This window comes from Hyalella azteca, unplaced genomic scaffold (assembly GCF_000764305.2).
Source record: "Hyalella azteca isolate HAZT.00-mixed unplaced genomic scaffold, Hazt_2.0.2 contig12078, whole genome shotgun sequence".
NCBI lineage: Eukaryota > Metazoa > Arthropoda > Malacostraca > Amphipoda > Hyalellidae > Hyalella > Hyalella azteca.
In genome coordinates, this window is record NW_025942046.1 from 112775 (window position 1) to 137036 (window position 24262).

The window sequence follows — 24262 nt, forward strand, 5'->3', positions numbered from 1 at the left end:
TCACATTTTTTCCATTACGTGGACGCATTTACTTTCTTCTGAATAAATTATTCAATGAATGAATTAGACGTAAATCAAATTTAAATTAAGTTTAACTACACGTAAAAGTTGAATTTTTTACGACCTACGTCCACTAAATAAGCAGTTGAACATCACTTCAATTATAGAGAATTTATTGAGGACATGCATCAAGATTGGAATGGTTCACTGGACCACAGGATTGAGTTCAGCTCAAGGATGAGGCTATTAAAGTGGAGACGCTGAGTGGCTGACAACTGACAACAGCAGAGCATTCGTCTCCGTTTGCCTTGACAATGTGAAGCACCGCAACCATGCTTCACCATCGGTAACTTGTCGAGGTTGTGAATATGATAAGGAATACGCTACGACTATTAGCAGGGACATAATCGATAATTCGTTGTTGACTTGAGAAAAACAAAAAGGTTTCCCATCAAACAAATGTGCTTGTGTCTAATTTTTGAATAATCGTGCGTTGATAAAGGCTATTAGCTCCTATAATTTTATACTAACATTTTAGTACTTCAATAGGTAATAAGTAATCAATTGTAATTTCTATCGTTACAACTAATCCAGTTAATCAATTGGCAAGTCATGACAGCTAAGAAGTCTAGAGTAAAGGCAAGATGGAAATGACTGCCTAGAATTGTTAAAAATCTCCAAGATTTCGCCGCGCTCTCAAGGAACGTTAAAAGGGAAATACGATTAGAGCTCGGCCTATGGATTGTTAGCGAATATAGCAACGAAATAAGCGTGCAATTAAGTTTATTTGTATGGATATTCGACTGAGTAATGCTGGACTGAGAACAGTGAAGGAACCGAGGTATTGAACATGCGTTCAAACCAACCAAACTCATAAGCCAAAAATATAAAAAATGATAGTCACAATGTAAGCAACTTTTGAAGCTGTAACATGTTATTCTCGATGAATGTGGAAAAGTATAATCAGTTAATATAGATAAGTGTGGGCAACAATAATCAGTTACTTTATATAGAATTGGGAGGTGTTACCCCCCCCCCCAAGTTATTTTACATTATTGTGGCAAAGCATAATCAGGTATTATAGATAAACATTTGAAAATATGATCAGTCATTCACCCAAACGAGAAAGTAAAAACCACTATCGATGTACTGCAACGAAGTTCTCTCAAAGCATGAAAATCACGAGCCAATAATACCCCTACTAGAAATAAAGAGTTTAACCAACAGAGATGTTGTTAATGAACAACACAGAGACTGCCTCTAACCAACAGATATTTTCATTGACCAACAGTGTTATAACCATGACATCATTGCTGCGCCAGAGGATATGTTTCACTAATCCTGATCACTTACACGCGAGTCTCCCACGGGCGACAGCCCCTAAGGCTGGGATGGATGAGCAAAGTTACGACGGCTGAGCTAACTTGCGCACCAGCGATACTAAATACGAGCGAGTGTAGGATACTGAGCTTACACGTTGATAAGTGTACGAGGACGCGATCATGTTACACATTCCACAAGTTATACGCAGACTAACGTTGTGGAGGTCACCGACACACCAACTCAACCTGCATGATCGAATAGAGACATTTGGTCACTGATAGTCTTCAATTAAAATCACTGTATTGCACAAATCCATCCACTATAGTACGTGCAATCCACGTGCTGGCCAAACTGACTTTTCATCTGAAAAGATGGAAAAGCATAAACTAAAATGGCGCCGAACAACTTCGAAATAATGAATGAATTTCGAGTAAAATCACATGAAAGATGATGCAATACGAGCTTTACCCTACAGCCTGCGAGGAAAGCAGCAGGCGAAACCAATACACCTTACACGTTATACTCATACAAGAGTGCGAGGGAAGCATATATAGCAGGCGAAGCTAATATACCTCACAAGGTGTGTTAGCCGCAAAGACTTACGAGGTGCAGGCGAGCCTCAGACGCGGCTCCAATAATTGCAATATAAATATAGTTAGCATTCCGGATCAACGACTCACCAGAGGTTGGAGGAAGCAATGAGAAGTGTGTTTTGCAATAAAGTTATTTACTTAATCCGGAATATGAAGTTATATATTGTTTACAGGAGCCTTAATCTTCTACATGACAAACGGCAACGTCACCTCCACAATAGAAGGTGAGCCTTCTTCTCCCCTCTCTCCAAGCTCCTAATTCAATCAACGGAAAGATGTCGGTAAAAGCTGCTGTATTAATAATTATTGGTTCTATCCCAATAAATGTTTATGCCCATATTACACTGTTGGACTAAACCTACTAGTGTACTAGATACTAATGTCGCTATTACCAGTGACTAGTTAGGGTTGTGACTGCAGTCTCCTCATTCATCCCACTATCAACGCTATAGGGCTCAGAAATGAAAAAAATGTAAGGAAGCTGTTGAAATCGAATTATATTCTCAAATTTCAATGTGAATGATATATAACCACTGACATATGAATATTGCATATATCAAATCAGAGCTGGACGGCCTTAGGCGTGCGATATAGCTATAGGCCTCGCATGATGCTGCGCTTAGCGCGAGGACAAGCTTATGTGCGTGTAGAGTGTGAGGGCGGCTGAGACGAGGGTTTTTGCAGAAGTAAAACCAGTGTAGTATCCTCAGCGTCTATGCCAAGTCTTTAATTGCTTTATAATTAACATATGAACTTCAAATTGAATACCGAGAAGCAACATGTCTCGACAAGAAAATTTTAAAAATTTACACCACAATAAAGAATTTTTGAGAAACATTACTTGAAATACGACCCCAAAAATAAAAAAAACGTTAAATTCGAAATTAACGGTTAAGCGCTTTTCGAGGTTTTCGGGCGTGCGGAAAACCATTTAATCGCCCAAGTAGAGGCGGGCAGTTTTTAGCGAAGGCAGCCTTCTCCGTAGGTCATATAACGAGGGAAATGTTTTGCCCGAGCCAATGTTTACTGATAAGCAGTTGGGCAAAAAGTAAAGCGAAAGGGCGTCTAATATCCGGCAACTTGCTGTTGGTAGGGAAAGAAATCAGAAATCGGCTCATTATTAATAAAAAACGTAAGTACTGACTTCTCAGACTATAATAAGCTTGCGCAATAAACTGCACGTAGCAAAGGACCAAACTCTCCACAGCTGCAACTAATGAAGACTGAAATATTGAAAGAATACGGATAGTCAGGAAGTTAAATGAACCTGTCTTTGAGCAGTGAAGTTCTAAGCGGTTCTCAGCGACCAATAAGTCTTGCCGTTTCTCCTCTGATGGAGGCAGTCAATTTCACGCCAGTATGGAAATTAATATCGGATAATTCATCAGCGCTAGAGCTTAGCGATTGATTCTAAAAGCTCCTTTACCAAGTGGGAAACGTTGTTTGTCATCTAAGATAAAATTTTGCTAGTAGGTAAAACAATACTGATGTTGAGGAGATATGGTTGCTTTAGAGCGAATGTAGGCACTAGATGTACCGAGGAACCAATAAAAATCTACGATATGCATGCGTTGATGCAATGGTGTAATTTTTTTAGATATGGGCGTAAATAATGTTGATATTTTCATCAGAGAAAAAAAATAATTCTGGGCAACGAATCAGTGTGATTATGGTTCCCAGATGACGAAATTACAACCACAATCTACTGACGCTTCTCCAATTCTACATTGTGAGGTAAAATTAACCGGAGTTACAGGATCCTATTCTGGAGTTAAAGGTTTTAAGAAGCGTCGACATGCGCGTTCAGATTCGGCGTGAATAATGTAACCAGATATCGAGGTTGCTCCAGAACGGTGTAACTCTAATGTAATGAAAGGCAATGACTTCATGAACTGCAGTCGAAGGAGCTCAAAGAATTCAGGTGATGTATACACTCCGGAAACTTCGTTTGCATCTGTCCAAACTCACATCGGGGTCTAGAACGCCCGCTCGTTATCGTTCGACTAATGAGCCTGGCAAAAACCACTTAAAACACTCGTTTATTTTTCGCCCCACAGAAGCGCGTCTGCAGACTAAAATTTCTGTAAGTATTTGAAACTTTAGAAAAAGGTATTAAAATATTGGGCTAAAAAAACTTTCCTTTAATGCACAACTGAACAGGGCATCTTGTTGCTTTCCATGCGATGCAATCGATAATCTATTTCGTAAGCAACCTAGATGAGGTTTGGGTGCAACACTATACAATAAATGTTCGCCATCACATTTAACGCAATTATTTTTAAATTATTTACAAGAAATACTATTACATTTCTATTATTTTCAAAGCAATTACAGACGACATTCTAATTAGCGTCAAGGGGATAAATTTTACTTAACTTTCTTGAAAGCAACTGCAATATTACGTTTCATCAAGATTTTAAAAGCAGAGAAAATGCTACCTAAGTTCATTATATTATCATTGGAAAAGTCCATCATAACTTCAAGAACTGTAAAAAAATATAACTCAGTACTCACTGCATCGAGTGACAGAGAGCGCATTTTCTCGTCGACGAAAACATGATGTCACGGACGGATAGACAGACGGACGGAAAGACGGACATGGCGAGCTCAATATTGCATTTTTTTCATAAATGAGAAAATGCGCTAAAAAGTACGATGAATGAAAAGAGAAAATTTACATGGAGGATATCAATACTTAAATTACTAAATAAAGAGCGTATTATCGTTAAACTTTCTGATTTGCTGCATCAAGAGGATAACTCATGAAAGCATGTTGAACGCGATTATACACGATATCCTCATTCAATAAGTCATAATATTATGGTTAATATTAGACATTTCGAGCGACCAGTGATGCTCACACTCCTCCAGACTTCGTTCCATTTAAGTATTTAATGACAGCTCACATCCGTCTTGCCGTCTGAAAAAATTTTCATCTACTTCCGTATTCAGGCGCATAGAGACTACTGTGCAGATTTTCAAGTAGCCTGAACCGTATTTTTTTTGGTAGAACGGGATGCTACATAAATGAATTTGTTGTAATTCATCATTTATAGATAATTCTAACCATTCATCTAGATTCATTTACACTTCCTTTGTTCCTACATTTTTTACGTTGCCGATTGATGGCTTTTCCCTAGCTGTGATACTTTTATCGAGGCATCTTACAATCATAATTTTGTCTTTTTTGATATTTACAAAATATTAGCGCCACCTCCAAGCTTCTTTTGCAAATACTAGTGCAACAAAATTAGCCGTTTACAAAAAATTTCCTTAGAAAGTAAATTTCTATATTCTATGAAATATTTCGTTTCGAACACTTGAAAAAATCAGCTTGCAACTTAATAAACATCAGGGACAGTTGTTAATTTGAATAAATTTGCCAACTGCTAGGCTTGCATCACTGGAGCAGAATAATGGAACTTGTGATAATTGAATCTGAATAAACACTACAGACTTCAACTTGATTCTGCACACAGGAAGGCAGGATATTAAACGTTGCGCGAAGAGTTTGGCAGGAGTTGAATTATACACGCAGACTCCATTAACTAATCAAACGCAGGACGCAACAACAATGTGGGAGTGGTTCATCGAGGTCACCATACGCATTCATTAAACGATTATTTATTCCAGTCGTGATCACATCTTTTAATGCCTGAGAAAAGTAACCTCCGCCCTGTGCTAATGTAATTGAGCGTTATTTCATTTATTTGCAGCACTAATTAAAAAACAATACGTCATTATGCTATAAAGAATAATGTACATCCATTATTAAACCATTAGATCCACTATCTCAAGTAACACGTCTACTGAAGTAGCAGGAAGATATGCTTTAAGTTAAAAAAACTAAGCGTATAAAGAAGACCAAATTAAGCAAAAAGGAATGTTAATGAGTTTGTTACACGGTTACAGGCGCAAAAATTGCGTGAGCGGTAATGAGGTAAGTAATGAGTTGTGAGCGGTAATAAGGTAAGTAATGAGTTGTGAGCGGTAATAAGGTAAGTAATGAGGTGTGAGCGGTAATGAGGTAAGTAATGAGGTGTGAGCAGTAATGAGGTAAGGGCCGTAATGAGGTAAGGGCCGTAATGAGGTAAGGGCAGTAATGAGGTAAGGGCCGTAATGAGGTAAGGGCAGTAATGAGGTAAGGGCAGTAATGAGGTAAGTGCAGTAATGAGGTGAGGCAGTAATGAGGTAAGTGCAGTAATGAGGTAAGGGCGGTAATGAGGTAAGGGCCGTAATGAGGTAAGTGCAGTAATGAGGTAAGGGCAGTAATGAGGTAAGGGCGGTAAAGAGGTAAGTGCAGTAATGAGGTAAGGGCAGTAATGAGGTAAAGGCAGTAATGAGTTGCGTGCCAACCTTGGCCATAATAGAAAAGTCAATGTAAATCCAATAGAATATCCCAAGGTGTGCAGCCAAATACGATATAATTTAGAAACAAATTTCTGTCTTAATGAAAAATAAATCAAGAATTTGAGACAAAGGACTCTTTCACACATTTTCTCACCATATTCTAAACTTTGATAGAAAATATTTAAATAATATTCAGCTTCATACAGAGCTCCTTATTTCCGAAATGCGACGTCCAAGAAGTCCAGATTTGAAGTCGTGATCAACTTAGGAATTCCCGAAAGTTTGATGAAAAGCACTGGAAGCGGAGCTTAAATTATCATTAAAAATCTTCGAAGTTTCAAGATTCAGACGCAAAATTTCTATTATTTTTTGCCCATTAGACAACTGAGACGGGCTTCTGATACTTTAAAAATTCGGATGACTTATGCAATAAATAACCTAGCTTCTAAAGTGCCTCATGCACGGCGGCCCGAAAAGACGTGAATAGCTGACTATCCTGCTGAATTTTTTCTCTAATAAAATCGTAGTTAAGAGACTATCACGAATATTACGAATAAGAATCGGCTACAACACACTATCGAGAAGTAGATGCAGTTAGAATAACACAAAATACGAATAATAAAGTCACAAGTATCCTCCACTAAGAAACAAGATTGTTGCGGTTATAAATTGGTTATTACCACTACGGTTATTACGGATGATTACTATCAAGCAGCCGGTATCTCGTTACTTACGAATCTAACTATATCACTATCAATAATATGCGTTTAAAAATTACTTTTTAAAGACAACAGTTCCAAAAAGGCCGGTGTCTCCTTTGTTACACTTGTACAATGAATTTCTTATTTTATTTTCATATATAAAAGAAATATTTTTAAAATCTCCTTTACTATTGAATTTTTTTATTTCCAAATTATTGATTCTGTCACTTACTTCAAGCATTGTCTCTGACTTTACGCAAGTGTGCAAAATTTCAGATCGATTGGATTGGTAGAAGGGTGTTAAATATCGATTTTAAGATTTATAGCAGACAGACAAACAACAAGAAGAGAAGTTAAAGAAAAGTGTTGTAATAAAAACATTATGCGATTTCTGTTCAATTTATATGACAGTTTTCTCTACAAAGATCTGCGGTTAATGATGTAAGACTTCCTGAATTAATCTTTAAAGGATTATCGGTGTCCATCAAAGGTCAGTGGTGAGCAAGCTATTGTTGACAGCTTGTATTGAAGTTCTAAGTCCTGCTAGGACTTGGCAAATTAAATATGGAGGAATTATTAGTGATTAGTTCTAGAACGCACGTCTCCCTGCAGCATTAAATTCTCGTTTGCTTCTATACTTGAATCTAGGACGCAAAGAATTAGGTAAATCAACGTATACATAAACGATATGTAGGATAGTTACAACTTTTGTGATATGAATTATGGACCTCAGAAATATACGATTAAGAACCTTTTTAGTCGCAGTGTCACTTCATCTGCTTCTCGAAATTTGGCTGAAGTTGTAAAGGCTGAATTTTTGTGAAGCTGGAGACGCAGAATGCGTGTGAGGTTGAAGGCTGAGTGGGCGTGAGGTTACAAGCAGAGTTTATGTGTGGCAGCTGAGGCTGAGTTTGTGTGAGGCTTCATCATTCAGACTGGAGAGGATGATGTGAGTTAGGTTATAGAGGCTACGTTTTTGAGGCTGTAGAGGCTGATGTGTGTGAGGCTGTGAAAGCTGAGTGTATGTGAGGCTGTAGGAGCTGAGCTTTAGTGAGGAGGCTAAATTTATCTGAAGCTGTAAAGGCTAAATTTTGTTGAGGCTGTAAAGGCTGAATTTGTTTGAGGCTGTAAAGGCTGAATTTGTTTGAGGCTGTAAAGGCTGAATTTGTTTGAGGCAGCTGAAAGGCTGAATTTGTGTGAGGCTGTTGAGGCTGAATTTGTGTGAGGCCGTAGTTGCTGAGTTTGTTAGAGAGGCTGTTGAGGCTGAGTTTCGGTTAGGCTGTAGTGGCTGAATTTGTTTAAGGCTGCAGATGGGTTTATGCGAGGCTGTGTTGACAGTGAACGAGTATCCGGTGTTCGACGTGCTTGATAAATGGCGTGCAAAAAGCGAGCAGCAATTTGAGACGTCGAGTTAGCGAGACAAGTTTACAGCGTCAGCGCGCGAGTAGCGAGCTTAAAATTACCACGCGTAAATAGCCGGGAAAAAAATGAAAACTTTTCGACTAGAATAAAATTTTTTACTTACGTGCCTTCAAAATTTTCTTCATGATTGCTCACTTATCGAATTTTCTTGTCAGGCAAAAGGGCTAAAAGTTACGTATTCTGTTGCTTATATTTTTATATATTTATAGGTCGGTTTTTTGGAAACAATTGGAATTTGTCGACATGAAAAAACTTTGAATTCCATAGAAAGGAAAATGAGATAGATAGCCTACACATGTCGAACAGAAGTGTATACTGTTGAATATATTCATATGTAACTAGTGATTTTCACTAGTGATTTCATTTGTAACTAGTGACAATTTAGGAGTCTTTTATTTCGGGTAAAAGTGAAAAAGTGTAAATTGTGTATCAACTTATTTGGGCGGGCGACATGAAAAATGTCAACTATCCAAAACAAATACTTGATGAAATATCGGGCAAATTATTATTAAAGAGATCAAATGTCATCAAAGGCTTGATGATGGTAAAGTTTTTAATTCGCACGTTCACTGGACGAATCTACAGCAATTTCACGTGCTCTAACTTTGTATTGCAATTTGACGATAGCTGGAGGTTTGGTCCATTAGCTGAGGTTACAAATTCTGTTCTAGAAAACCAGGTTGGTGGTTTTTCCTGTTCAATATTCACGTAAATTTCATGATTCACGGGTGAACCATGCTTGACGTGTTCATCGTTGAAATAACGAGGTAACGAGGTATAATTACATGGCTTCTCGAGGCAATCGAGAAGCGAGGTATTATTGGTATTGCTTCGAGGTATTATTGGATGCTTCTAATGCGGCGTCTGCCTCTGACTAATCTGAGCGATGGCTGGCGTGACGTAGAATCCGCCATCTGATTGAGGATAACAGCTATGATTGTTCAGATCTTATATAGATAGACGGCTGCCTAACTTGATATGTTCTTAGTGGCCGCTTCGGGCGACCGAGTGGCTTCTATCCATTTGGTGGCGTCACGCTTGCTGGGAGCGCTAAATTGGAATGGCCAGAAGCTGGATCACCACACACTTCCCTATACGATTCCTGGAACGTCGAACTAAGCTTCACTCGAAAACTGCGAGGAGTTTAGTAAGAGGGACGACTTATTGGCTTGAGGACCACAGGATTTTGAAAATAAGTGCTGTCGTTTTCGATATGTCCACTCGATTTTGTGAGCGAATAGCTGTGACGGAGTGTAGTGGAAGTGACGAAATGGAGTGTTATGGAAGTGCCGAAATGAAGGAGTGTTGTGGAAGTGACGAAACGACGGAGTCTTGTGGAAGTGACGAAATGGAGTGTTGTGGAAGTGACGAAATGAAGGAGTGTTGTGGAAGTGACGAAACGACGGAGTCTTGTGGAAGTGACGAAACGAGAACCGTGCATACACGCAGTTACGCATGCGTCATCCTAATTCCACAAGATAAAATGTCTATGTTTTCCTTGTGATTATTGTGTTTTTACCATTGCGTTCAAAAGTCGTGTTGCGTCGATTTTTCACGACGTTTGGTAACGCTTTGAAGAAACTTTTAGTCTTTTAGTCCACCAACCATCAAATAAAGCGAGTTCAATTATCTTCTCAAGACATCAGTGGTTCCATATCCATCTCGGTAGCTGCTGTTTCGCTGCTTGGCAAGACTTATTTTTGTTAATAATATTGTTAGAAATTAATGTTAATTTCATTCTAGCCTTCTTCTCCTGCATTAGAAAACTTCACTAGGAGAAAATGAAAGAATAACTCGGCAGCTCATGTAAAAATTATCGATTGTTGCACGCTTCTGCGCAAAAAAAAAGATTTTTATTATTCAGGAGCAAATTGTCTTTGCCACATCTGCTGTCGGTAATGCACTGGTTAATGTTCAGTTTTTAGTCAAGTGCAAAAATTTTTTAGAAAGATGCAAATGGATGTATACAGCCCATTACATATTTCATAGCAAGAAATTAATCGGAATTCGTAAACGACGATTAAAATAACTTATCAGGCTAAAATTTTAACATGGATTCAAACTATACGTGTTATTTGGTCAAAGTTTCACAATAAAAAATATTCAAAGATTCCAAAATCATCAAATCAAAAACCTCAAAGGGAAAGTAAAAATCCTAAAATCGCTTTCGTAACCAAGTAAATAGCATCGTTCAGCGTGAAGGCCAGCAGATGAATGAGGTGGACAGGCAAGCAGTTCCCGGAACGATAACTCGTCCCTTGTTGTTCGGCCAATCTGATATAGTGCGTAGTTACAAGATATAATTCCGACGTACGCTGATGCGCATTGCCAACAACGTTTATGAATATATATGAGAAGAGATAAAAATTCCTCATCTCGGAATAAATGAAATAGTTTTTGATGAATTATTAATTATTTTAGTAGAAAGGGAATAGTAGAACTTAGAAGAGATGGAGTAGAAAAAACAAGAAGGTTGACTTATAAATCTTCATAAGAGAGAAAGTTGAATAATTAACTACACAAATATTTCCCACAATCGTGAACTAATGTAACGGAATAAACAGCGCGGTATTATCAAGAACAGATTTTTTATTTTTTGCCGATTCTAACAGTTCAAAAGGTTTCATTATTTGCGTAATTAGTAATATTAAATGGTTTTTAAATTTGTTTTCGGAATTTACTGTATTTGCTCACTAAATCATCAGCCGTCATCCGCGCAACAATGGACGAGCCACGCAGCGTTAGAATATCGTCCAATGTCATCACGGGTTTAAATAATCAATAGACCATAAAATTCAAGCCATAAAGCCAACCTGACACCGGCGACCAAAATCTAGTGAAAAAAACAGGGCAACGCTTGAATATATAAGAAAATTTTTGGCCATGCCCATGGCTTTAGGAAAGGGTGAATGGCGGCAACCTTAGGTATATAGTCATTTAAATTAGTAAAACGAATGCATGCATTTAAATAAATATAAAACCAAGATATTTATCATGATATAAAGTTTTTATACTTCATAACATAAGATGATAAATAACCCAATCTTTAAGAACCTAGTCTGACCGAAGTACAATCTTTCACAGAATATTAAATTTTTTTCATCAAATCCAGCTGTTACATAATTGATTTATTGACGCACTAACATTGAAATCAGTATTGACGAGGTGAAAATTACATTAATTTCAAAATTTAATACAAATATTCAAATTACTCCGCATGTAAAATAAATTTTTTTTTATGTTCTTCTACGATTTGAAACTCGGTAGTGGCATGAAAATAATAGCAGTGAGTAATCGGAAGCGATTTTGCACTGTGAATTACCTCCGTCAGAATTAAATTTTAAGTTCGTCCTTTTCTCACCAATTCATGTATTTACATATATGTCGACTGATAAGTCGGTATGAATATGTCGACTGAGTCGACATATTCAACTGAATCGACATATTCGACTGAGTTGACATATTCGACTGTGTCGACATATTCGACTGTGTCGACATACGTGTCGTGAAACTTTCGTGTCGTGAAACTTTCGTGTCGTAAAACTTTCGTGTCGTGAAACTTTCGTGTCGTGAAACTTTCGTGTCGTGAAACTTCGTGTCGTGAAACTTCGTGTCGTGAAACTTCGTGTCGTGAAACTTCGCGTCGTGAAACTTCGTGTCGTGAAACTTCGTGTCGTGAAACATGAAGATATGAGGAAAAGGAAGAAGAAGAGAGGAAGATAGAAGTAATATGAAATAATATCGACTGAATAATGCAGAAAGGAACGGGAGACTTCATAAATGACTTTATCGCGAGTACCGCACGCGCAGTTTTGATAAATTTTTTCTAAGTTTGAAAAATCTGCAATATGTTGTGAATGAACCCTAATTTAAAACTTCGCCGTAATATTGCTGGGGCTCACCTAAAAATAAATATTTTAGAAACATTAGACTAATGATCGTGAAGAAAGGCATAATAAAAATGATTCATAAAAACTATAATATTAGAAAACAAATTATAAGCACAGTAATAAATCCCGTGTGTTCCCTTAGCTCACATCGGCAGTGAAACCACGTCTCAACTCCAGAGCCTTTCTCTGTGTTGGATCGTGAAACTACGGCCTAGTACATGGCGCTTGTAAACGAAATTGCATCAGAAGTGACTTAGAGCCATGAACGAGAAATTACCTACTGGTAGATCTTATCTTTCAATAAAACCATAAATGCATCACATTCACTTGCAATGTAGAAGGAGATTCTTCACGTCTGCTCCAAATAAGTGAAAGAATACAAATGATTTATAAAAAAATTGAATCGAGTGCGGCGATGACCTAACTCAATGAATAAAACCAATTCAGAAGCTGGCGCCAACTATTTAATAATCAACGATTATATTGCTACGAAGACTTCATTAAGTGTTATCTTGCTTGCTTGAATAATCAACTCGACATTTAAGAATTCAAAAGAATTCAATGTTCCTCATGGAAAGAACACAAGTTGCGCTCAAAGAGAGCGCACAGAGGAACACAGTTTCCTGAAACAATATAAAAATCTTATAAAATCCATTGGTACTCTTATATTTCACGTATATATACCCCCAAAAAATTCTTAGCGATACCGATGTTTCCAAAATTAACGCTAATATTCTAATTCAGTGAGATGAGAACAGACGTTAGCAAAGCTTAGACAGTAGTTTAATTTCTGGCTTTGAAGCCATCAATCGACAGGAAGCGATGAGCGATCCTTGGTAGCGACACAAAGCCTTACGAAGCAGGACTTCAAAGGAGGTGGACAAACTGAAAATTACAGGCGGTTTAAGGACGGCCGAAGTTCAGACGGCACTAATACGGAGATAATTCTTGATAGGGATGATAACAAAAGCCAGTGTACCTAACCTGTGCCTGCCTGATAAACGAACGATCTCAAAGGGGAGCCTTGGCATCACAGACTTTTGAGCTCATCACTCGAGGGAGAGTCGTCGGTCCTGAGTCCCTCTGCAACGGTTTCTGGTGGCATGAACCCCTGCAACGGTTTGTGGAGGCATGAACCCCTGCAACGGTTTGTGGAGGCATGAACCCCTGCAACGGTTTCTGGTGACATGAATTATTGATGAGCACGAAACAGATTTGTCTCGACTCATTTTCGAACCGCAATTGTTATACGTACGAAAATAATAAAATTTTAATAATTCAAATGCTTCTATATTGAAAGATTTCTCCAACGTATGAATAAGATTTGCTGAACACGGGAGTAGGATTCATGTTATGGTTAAGAAGTGTCAGCGTTGATTAGGCAGTTAGACCTGTCGCCTATTCATAACATCATAGAATATTCACACCATGTTGTGGGTCTCGAACATGCAGCTCACTGTTCCAATATCCATTATGCTTAACCGCCCAGCCACCTCGCCAACTTTATACCAGAACTTTCGCACTCAGCTGGGATCGAACCCGAAACTCCCAGCTCCAATTTTGGTTCTTTGAACTGTAACCACTGGGCCGCCCTGCCCGTACTGGAAACCTAATTGTGCAGCCTATTCATTCATTTGTGCGCTTAAACACTGAGAAGTGCTACATACCGGCATCCGAAAGGCATTTTGAAACTTTACTTCCGGCTATGGAGCTCCAGATTTGAGAAATGTAGACCCTTAAATAATATTCGATTGATATATTCTCTGACTGAACTTTCTAGTAGGTTCGAATGGTTTAGGGATTGTTTCTAAGATTACTTTGCCTTTCAAGCTTTTAATCCTTACCGTGCAAACTCAGTGGTATCAAGTGAAAATACTTTTATTACTTTATTTGGGAACTGATAATAGAGCTGTACTCCGAAAATTTTTCATTGAAAATATTACAAATCTACTAAGAATTTCCATTTTAGAATATTTTGACAGAATGAATGGTGGTGCTTAGAGACAAAAGATATTGACGACAAAAAAGTTACTAAAGACAAGAGTGAAACACGAACAGAATAATCAAAATGCAGGTCGATTACAACGCTTTTTTTGTCGACTCCATAATATAGTCTTGGAATGATGTAAAAAGTACAGCTAACATGACATTAAAGTATCACCAATAATGATCAAGACAACAATGGACGACCAAACCTTCATTTTATTATAATGAGTTTGTTATACATTACCATCGCCAAATATACTATTTCATGATGGATCTCATCATATATTGAGGCGTGTTATACTGATATGAAATAAACAAATTATTAAATTTTAAAGTCAATTGCATAGTTCTTCATAGCTGAATATAAACTGTACAAATTAATATTTCACTGCAGAAAGGCCAAGTGACACAAGCAAAGTGAACTGGATAGCAGAAGCCAAAAAGCGCAAGTCTTACAAAGGCGGGGATAGTCGGGAGGTGTTAGCATGCATGATGAAGTGCGGCTGAAGCATTTCAGCGGCTGAAGCATTCCATCATCAATTGTTGAGTGGGAATGTATCACGCATGCAGGTGCGTACAGTGACCGGCATGAGTGGACGCGTGGCACGCAGGCAGGCGCGTGCAGTGATCACCAATACAATTAAATGTGGAGCCTGTACATATCTGTTTACAATTCTGTATGTGGCAGTGGACTTTTGGCCGGCTTTCTCTATAAATTGCCTATCAAACCACATTTAAATTATTCACATTCATGACCATTTACCTTTTGATGTGACTCATGTTACTGTTCGCTTTTTGAATTTTATTCTCAAAATTCACAGCTTCCTTTTCAAATTCTCAGTGTCGGGGCGAGGCTATGAGGCTGAGCTAGCTGCAGGAGCAGCACGTCGTGAGTTTGCTGGTGAATGCAAATCTTATTTGTCAACAGGGAGCGAAATTCAACTCGAACATTTCTGTGGGGAACAAGATTGCCAACCCGCGCAACATAACTCAATTCAAAAGCAGCGCTCAATTCAAAGCAGGATAACCAACGGCTTTATTCAAGCAGCCAGCTCACAATACGTACCATCAGCGCAAGATTGTCATCATCAGCTCAAGATTGTTATCATCAGCTTAAGATTGTCATCATCAGCTCAAGATTGTCATCATCAGCTCAAGATTGTTATCATCAGCTCAAGATTGTTATTAGCTTAAGATTGTCATAATCACTTGCCGATTGTTATCATCAGCTCAAGGCTGTTATGATCAGCTCAAGATTGTCTCATCAGCTCAAGATTGTCATCCTTAGCTCAAGATTGTTATCATCAGCTCAAGATTGTCATCAGCAGCGCAAGATTGTCGTCATTAGCTCAAGATTGTTATCAGCTCGAGGTTGTTATCATCAGCTCGAGGTTGTTATCATCAGCTCAAGATTGTTATCATCAGCTCAAGATTGTTATCATCAGCTCAAGATTGTTATCATCAGCTCAAGATTGTTATCATCAGCTCAAGATTGTTATCATTAGCTTAAGATTGTCATAATCACTTGCCGATTGTTATCATCAGCTCAAGGCTGTTATGATCAGCTCAAATTTTAAGACATGAACTGAGGAAAGGAAAACTGAGACACTTTTGATTATGATAGAATTTACAAGCTAAACCATGTATGAAGAAACTTAGCCTAGAGGTTACAGTTCAATCCTTGTCTGACAAGACAGGCAATCTGAGAGGACGCTTCAAGGTTTGATTAAACATGAAACAAAAAACATTAATTTCTCACTGAAATATGTTTAATTGTTTTCCCGATTCCTCTAAATCTTTTCGTGAAATTCAAAACAGAATGCACATAATATACGAGAACATTTTTAATTGAATAACCATCAAAACAGTTAAGAATTCAACTTTGTTTATTAATAATGAAAATTACGACTTTTTTATCCAGAGGCACAAAATAAATAAAAATTAGGCTACAAATGAAAACAATGCGGCAAATGCTCTCTCTCCAACGCCTGCTGGGCAGTGCTGAATGCTAGACCGTTTAAATTAACATCATATGAGTTAGCATACATATGCCTTTAATTAATATCATGTACGATACAACACAAACGTATTAATTAACATCATATACGCTAAAGCGCTGCTGCACACTGATGAACGGCCAATGACAGATTTAGCAGCGCATAACACGGCTCTTATTTCGCAATAAAATGTTCATAATTCAATAAATTTATCTTTGAAATTAATAAGGTAGTCTGGTGAATTATTATATTTAAAGTGAGGAGGGTAGGGAGAAGAAAGCCGAGTGTTCGACTTCGATCATAGGTTGACTTCTCATTGCTACAACAAATTTCCATCAGCGCGTGTCTACAAAGCAGGAAATTCTAATCTAGATAGGATTTTTCAAGTTAATTGTCGTTTATGAGTCAATTATAAAGATCATCTGAGGATGCAACCTCAGCAAGAATTAAGGGTTACAATAGCCGTTCAGTTTATTGAGATCATCAATGATTCCAGCAATGGAGATAAAAAACGATCGGATACCTAAAATTCATCGTTTTGCCGATAAAGTTTCATTTGACGTTTCATTTTATTATTAGTGTTAGAGAAGTTCAATTTTCAAGGATATTTGAAATATCGTTCAGAACTGCAACATCTCAAGTAAATATGAAGTTGTTGAAATTTTGTAATTAAGGTAGTTCATGTAAAGATTTAACATATATACGAGTAATATTAAATAGAATGCGTCTTTTGAGAATATACTAATTTGTTTCATGCTTCGTAGAGACATAGTGAACTTATTATTTATTATTATTATTTGTCACTATTATTTATTATTACTATTAGCGAACTTATTATTATTACTTGATTTTCTAGAATAAATCTTCATATTCAGTCAAGGTCCTATATAAGATAGGACTCTTGCTCCATGATCATAAAACCCTGAGTATAGTGAAAACTATCAGTAATTAATAATATGTGAATAAGTTTGCATAGTTACAAAAGATACAACAATAACGATCTGGCCCTGACGTAGCAAATTTGCAAGAACGCGTAATCGAATTTCTCTGAAGTTTAAGAAGGTGGCAGTAAATTGAGAGCAAACGCACAGACTCAAAGCCAGCAAAATGTTCAGTTACAGTGAACCCTGACAGTCAATTGAGCAGCCGGAAAATTTCCGCTGCAATCACAAGATTGGAGTCCGAGGGCAAACCTGGAGCGTTCGGAGCGTCGCACGCAATATCAGAACGCAATATCGAGAAGTAATATCCGGACGCAATATAGATACGTACAATCAAGACGAAACATCGAGAATGATTTAGACGCAGCAAATGACATGATTGTTGGGAGTCGTTCTATCAATTGCAATTGCCTTAGCGTTGTGGGACTAGAAGAGCATTCGCGTCGTGTCCTCTAAACGCGTTCACGACATTACCCCGTCATTACAAGGATTTCTCGTCGCAATTACAGGGCTTGGAGATAGGCAAAGTCAACTAACAGGGAAGAAGACTTCGAGCGCTTCAAAGATTTGAAGAAAGAAGCACGTCGCCACAAGAGACAGTGCAACCAGCAGTATGTCAAGCGCTCTGTGGAATAGGACGAAAGTAGCAACCTCTGGGGTCTTGTCATGAGCAAGCGATGCGACACGATGGGCGGCGCGCCACTGAAGCGAGACGGACTGATGTACGGCGGCGGTAGGGCAAAAGCGGGCATCCTCGACGATCAATTTTGTAATGCCTTCGCCAAAGAAGATCTCTCACGCTTGCCAACCCTGGGCCACAGCCCGCACCCAAACATTCCAGACACTTCTGTGGCCACAACTGGAGTCGGGAAACTCCTTTCCCGTCTGAACTCCAGGAAAGCCGCCGGCCCAGACAAGATCCAATTTCGACTTCTCAGAGAGACGGCCGCTGAACTGGCACCTGAATTGGCGGCCCTTTTTAACAAGTCACTGTTCACAGGAGTTCGTTACTGCCAATTGAAAGCAAGCCCAGCGGACGTCAGTCACCAAATGGGCCGGAATCTTATGTGACGGAATCCAAGTAAAGGTCGGACTCTGCAGACGACACCCTTCTTTACTTCCACATTACTAAACCACACGACGTTGCTCTCGTGCAGGATGACCTCAACAAGCTGGAAGTCTGGAAACTCACTTGGCAGATCGCGTTCAAAGTCTAGAAGTGCCATCTCCTTACAGTAACAAGAAAGAGGTTCCCGATACTCTCCAGCTATATCCTGCACGGCCATGCCCTGGGATCCTTCGAGGACGCCAAACACCTCAGTACTACCATCACAAACAACTTGCGTTAGGTGAACCATGTGTGGTCTGTCGAAGCAAAGGCCACAAAGATAAGCGCCTTCACCCACCGAAATCTGAAGGGATGCACCACGAACGTCCAGACCCACTGTTATAAGAGCAGGAATACGCATCGATCCTGGAATACGATCGTGCGTGTGGGACCCACACCAACATGGCTTTGTGTCTTCACTGGAGCCTGTCCAGCGCATCTCCCTAAGACGTTTCATCGGAGACTTCAGCCCACAGTCAAGTGCTTCACCAGTGGTAACAAAATTAGGCTTCGAGCCGATCGTGCAGAGAAAAGTAGCGTGCAGAGACAACATGATGTAAAATTCATGCATAAGCTGGTGGACATGAACGTCCCACCTGGTAGGCTTCAGCCCGCTGTCAGAACCACCAGAGGTCACCATCAGAAGCTCATAGTGCCGCACGCAAGAACTGATGTATACCGCCATTCATTCTTCCCTTCCGGTACCAGGTTATGGAACTCACTCACCTAGGAGGCCGCTGCTGCCACCGACCTGATGCCTTCAAAACAACAGTGATGGCCTGGCAACAGCAGCAAGGAAAGGAGCCCATACTTGTGCGATCGTAAAACTTTTACGCTGTTTTTATTGATCGAATACTTTATCCCGGGGCATGCTCATGCTATTATATGTATATATTTTTAGTTCGATGTGGAGTTTTTCGTCGAGCCATTGGGGTAACCACTTTTCTTCAATAAATAATCACCTTTAGTGTTACGGCTGCTAGAGCTACCAAGCGTCGCTACAACTCAAAGCGCGTTGGCACTCTAGCGCTGAGCAAAGCGCTGGCGTTCACACTAGTACAATCATGCATCATCATGTGATGAATCATCTGTTCCCGTTCTCTAAAGCAGAGCTGCGCTGCTCCGTGAATATTACGCCCCTTGCAAAAGAGAGTCAGTATGAACAAGATTTGGAATGAATAGTATTTTGTTTACCTTAAAATAGTTTAATGTAAATTCGATAAATTAGAAATAAATTTGACGGTTCACAAGGTTTAAGCTGAATTGCTTTGTTGCATTAAGTTTACGTCACACTGATAACACTATATGGTTTAGATAAATACTGACGTTTCTGTAATATTAAAATGGACTCGAGCTAATATGGATAAGTAATAAAATTAGAGAAATTTTTCAACATCAAGATGAAGAAAATGCTTGATTCAGAGCTTGAGCGTCTGAAACCAGACAAATTCAGCCGCTTTCGTTAATTCTAAGAAAAATAACTTACACTCCACAATTGTAATGCTCTAGAAAATTAGAAGCTCTAAGAATATGATAAAATTACGAAATTAAATAATTTTGGACTGTCAAATTTATATTGTGGAAAACACTAAAGCTCCACAACTATAATCATTTCTCAGGCCGAACTTCCTGTGTTCAAAGAATCATTCGCCATCAAACTTGTGATCTTTTTCTGATGGTGAAATCGAAGTTATAAAACCATCGAGGCCGGCCATTCCCCCGAGAATCTCTCACCTGCTAAGTAAAGAATGGGCGCCACTAAATTTGGATTAAATTTACGGAGCTAATTTAGGTGATTGCAACGGGATCGCCGAGACGGGAACAACGCCCGTCGATTCCATGAGACAAGCGTTATGTTATGCAGCCATGCAATTTCCCGGCAGCGCAAAAACACCTGAATGTGATGCTTCAGAAATAATGGTTTGCTTAGTGTTCAGACACAGCGAGGCCAAACTGAAATTCTGACGACTAAACCAAAGAAAATGCAAAATAAAAATAAATATTTCTCCAGGAATATATCAGACTTTAAACGATGCTGAGCTTGAAAAGACTCCTCCTCCTACTCGGCGGTACGTTAGCAATGAACCGAATCTAAAGTAAATTGAGAAGAAACCCTCGTCGCAACTTCGAGTGCAAAATGCAAATTAATAATAATAGACGCCACTTTGTTAATCAGGCGGCCAGTTTTGTCACTAAACACTACGCCAGCTGACAAATCAGTTCATGAAAACGCATCAAAGTTACTGATTTTGTTTCAAACTGAGTGTTATCGACAGCGTATTGCCTTTTCATTAAAGGCATCGCATAACAACTTCGGCGTTGAAGAAATAGGCCTGATTAGGCCTGTCGCCGATTCTTGTACTTTTCGTGACTGATTTAAAGTGACTGATTCACTGATTTAAAAACTGGCCTTATGACAAAATATTCTCAACTGACGTTGGTTTACATAATCATTGGACTTTTCCTAGTTCCGTAGTTTGCTAGGCATTTCAAAACCGAACATATACTTTTGCATTGCATAGATAGTCTAGTTTATTCTCCAACGCGTTCATACTCGGAATGTCAACAATATCATCAGTGAGGCTGTTCCACATGCCGGTGACTCGAAGCGGGAAAAATGTTTTTTTTTACAACACTTTTCTTTAACATCACTTCTTGTTTGTGTGTGTCTTTTTGTCTGTCTGCTACAAATCTTATAATCGAAATTTAACACACTTCTACTTATCCTATCGATCTGAAATTTTGCACACTTGCGTAAAGCTGGAGACAATGCATGAATCAAATGACAAAATAAATTATTTAAATAATAAAATTTTTTTTCAATATTAAAAAAATTCAACAAATAATTTTGTAAGCTACAAATCTTATAACTGATGTTTGACACACTTTTACCTGTCCAATTGATCTGAAATTTTGCAGAATTGTGTGAAGTCGGAGGCAATGCGTGAATCAATTGATAGAATAAATAATTTTGAGAACAAAAATTGTATATACAAACAATGAAAAATTATATTTTTAATATTCGGAAATAAAATGAGAAATTCATTTTACATCTTTAACATTGGAGACACTGGATTCTTCAGAAGTGTTGTCTTTAAAAAGTAATTTTTAAACGTATATTATTTAGCTTATAACTGTCGCTCCTGGTGTTGGTTCTTGTTTCAAATTTTGGTAATGCTCCTGGGACCTTGTATATGCCGTGATTATACAGGGTCATGAATATTTAGCGTTACAACTTTGAGTGGTTAGAACTACGAAATGAAACACAATTGTGAATGTTTGAAAATGTATTTATGTAGGCAGACGTTCAGAGATACAATTCCCACAATTTCATTCAACATGTCCACCATCTGCATCAATAACGAGTTGTAGACGCTTAGAGAAAGCCTTACACGAGTCACGAATGACACTCTGCGGGATTTTGGCCCACTCCTTCAGCAGTTTGACCTCTAGGGCGTCCAAACGGCTATGGTGGACTTGTTCTCAAGGTATGACCAGATCCCAAAATCCAGAGGATTGAGATCGGGTGACGATGGGGGCCATTCATATTTGGTAATGTAGTGGGGGAACATTCTCGGACAGCCACTCCTGAGTCGATTTGGCCCCATGGGATGGTGCAGAGTCCTGCTGGAACGACCAGGGACGTTTTTGAAGTGCTTTCGTGCCCAGGGCAACAATGCACCAACAAGGATGGCATCTCGATAGTTCTTCTGATTCAATTTCACCCCTTTGTCAACAAAAAAGAGGGGACTCCTTGAGGACTCTGTTACGGCTGCCCAGACCATCACTGAGGTCGGGCATTGCTTCCTAGTCACCACACGGGATCCTTCGTCCCATTCTTCGACCAAATTCGATCATTTTGGGAGTTGAAGTGGTGTTCAACATTGAATATCTTCTCATCACTGAAAACGAGGTTTGGCAGCGTGCCATCATGAATGCGGGAAAGAAGAATCTTGGATCTTTGGAGGCGTTTGTCAACAACTTGAGCAGACAGTTGTTTTTTTTACATGCTTGAATGGGGACAACTTTAGGCCGTCCTTCCGGAGAACAGTCGACATGGTTCCATACGACACATTCGACTGTTTTGCGAGTGTATTGATTTTGAAAAACAATGTAACGCTAAATATTGATGACCCTGTACTTGTCCATTCCAATAAGGTCACCACGCAGGAATCGATAACCGAGACTTGGAAGTTTCATAATCTATTATCTTTCTTCATAAGACGTACTTGCCCTTCGAAAACCTGGCATTATCCTTGTTGCACGTCTTTGAACACTCCCGACTAAAATGCCACATGGTGTTTCTAACTTCATATTCGGGCGCATGACAGCGACAAACAATACCTTCATCGTTTTGGCATCTAGGAACTCGTATGAGCGTCTAATCAGACCAAGCTGTTTATTGGATTATTCAACTTGTTTTTCAATATGACTAGAAAAGTTCAACTCCTCTTTACATAAACTCGCAAATCTTTTTCCATGGCAGACTTTTCAATCATTGCTCTCTCGTTGCAACCATGTCTTTTCACACTATAATCTTGTTCATTGTTCCTGCCGAGGTCGGAAGCGACATCGCGGCCGCGTCCTCTGCCGCTGACAATTCCAAACACTGAGCAAGTATGCAAATGCTCTCGATGCCTTCTTTCTTACTGTTATTTTTATGGGCGAAGATAAGCCATCAGAGCTGTAAAAAAGTGTCTTAGCGAGGTGTCTTTTTATGTCTCAATTGCAGATTTGAATTCTTGAGCAGATAAATATGAATTTTTCATTGTTCTAAAATTTTACGAGCAATTTTGCTGATGCTGGCTCACAATCTTCATCGCAGGTAAACGGTGGCAGTAAAAATGTTGCTTAAGGACGGCATCAGTAAAACCCACTCCGTCGATGGCACTCCTGGTACGAACGGAACAAAGAAGCGACGCTGATATGGGACGCGAACATAAGGAAAACATATTTCTTCAATTAATAGTCAGTAATTGGTCTCGTTTAATGACAGTGATGGGCTGTGTTTAGTGCCAGTGATAGGGTTCGTATAGTTCCGATAAATAGGATCGTATAGTGCCATATTTGGGTTCGATTATTGCTATATAGTAATTTGGTTCGTTTAGCCACAGTAAAGATTATCGCTTAGTACCAGACATGTGTCGTGTTTTATACCATTAAACGCTGCCTTTCGGGCCACCGGGAAACTGCGTTCAGTGCTGGTAAGGAGCTTATAAAATGCTGCTGGTAAGGGGCTTATAACAGGCTGCTGGTAACGAGCTTTCATCAGGCTGCTGGTAAGGGGCTTATAACAGGCTGCTGGTAAGGGGCTTATAACAGGCTGCTGGTAAGGGGCTTATAACAGGCTGCTGGTAAGGGGATTATAACAGGCTGCTGGTTAGAAGCTTATTATAGGCTGCTGGTATATAAGGTGCTTATAACATATAACAGGCTGCTGATAAGAAACTTGTAACAGGTTGCTGGTAAGGAGCTTATAACAGGCTGCGCTCCATAACAATTGGCTCCGTTCGATGCTCAATTGATGCGTTTTTTGTAATATCAGTAATGAATTCTGACATGCCGAAGAGAGCGGAAAAATATGGCGCTATTAATGGAACTATATGAGGAATATAACAATAAAGATAAAGTATTATCTAACGATTTACTCGCTTCAATACTATACTTTATCCGAATTTATAATACATGCGATATTTTTTGATGTATGTTGGAACACTTGAAGTTCACTGTATCACTTTAAATCATTCTATAATATATTTATTAAAACTTCTTATTTGCATTGATTCTCCCCCAGTGTATTTGGAACGGGCCTCGCAAAGGAGCTTGATGGATCTTAGGCAAATGACCCTTAGTCATCCGGGATTGATTATAAAATAAGGGATAAACGGATAAATTTGTTTAAAACTTCATTACTGATTCGTGAATTTTAATGATATGGGCGTCTTGTAATT

The 24262-nt window shown here is 38.9% G+C and overlaps 1 protein-coding gene across 1 annotated transcript in view; it reads right to left on the bottom strand.

Annotated features, from left to right (window-relative positions):
• Positions 1-24262, bottom strand: part of LOC108666666 (putative neural-cadherin 2) — a 138852-nt gene that overhangs the window by 100111 nt on the left and 14479 nt on the right. The window lies entirely within an intron of this gene.